This window comes from Vombatus ursinus, unplaced genomic scaffold (genome assembly GCF_900497805.2).
Source record: "Vombatus ursinus unplaced genomic scaffold, bare-nosed wombat genome assembly UNPS02000749.1, whole genome shotgun sequence".
NCBI classification, from domain to species: domain Eukaryota; kingdom Metazoa; phylum Chordata; class Mammalia; order Diprotodontia; family Vombatidae; genus Vombatus; species Vombatus ursinus.
In genome coordinates, this window is record NW_020940527.1 from 22,872,580 (window position 1) to 22,873,448 (window position 869).

Here is an 869-nt window from a genome sequence, read left to right on the forward strand (position 1 = left end):
CCTTCATGTAGAACTTAGAGGAAAGTGCCATTGCAGGGTATTTGGTTATATTTTTTGGTGTGCACTTCAAATTTGTGCTTCTATCCTGCATTTGTGCTGTTTTTGTGGCACAGTTTTCTCTGAAGTCCAGTTTTCATCTTACCCTCTGTGACTTGGGGGAGGGTGATGTGTGAAAACAGCACTTTTGTGAAAGGTTACCCACGAAACTTTCAACTTCATGTTACTTTTATTTCTGCAGTATCAGGAAAGGCTTCTTGAAGGAGGGGCGTTGAAGCCAACCCTTGAAGGGAGCTAGAGAGTACACGAAACAGAAATGAGGCAGGAGAGGCACGGAGGGATTGAGTTCCAGGGTTACCCTCACAAATAGTAGGTGGGACACAGATGATGATTTAGCAAAGGAGCCTGAGAATAAGCCATCAGGCCAGAGGAAAACCAGGAGACAGCAATGGAGCAAAACCCAGGGAGAATTGAGAAGGAATGAGCGGTTGACAGTATCGAACACTGTACTGTTTTGAAAGAGGCTAAGGATTCTAAGAAATTGTTGAGGAGGGAGTATATTTTCAACGTGGGGAACCACTTTTGCAATGTTACAGATGGAGAGCAGGAGGTGGGTCACTTTGGTTAGAACATAGAGTGTGAGAAGAGGAGTGATATGAAATCAGTCTGGAAAGAGGCTAAAGGGACAGCTACGTGGCACAGTGGATAGAGCACTGGCCTTGAAATCAGGAGGACCTGAGTTCAAATCTAGCCTCAGACTAAACACTTGACACTTACTAGCTGTGTGACCCTGGGCAAGTCACTTAACCCCAATTGCCTTAAAAAAGAGAGAGAGAGAGAGAGAGAGAGAGAGAGAGAGAGAGAGAGAGAGA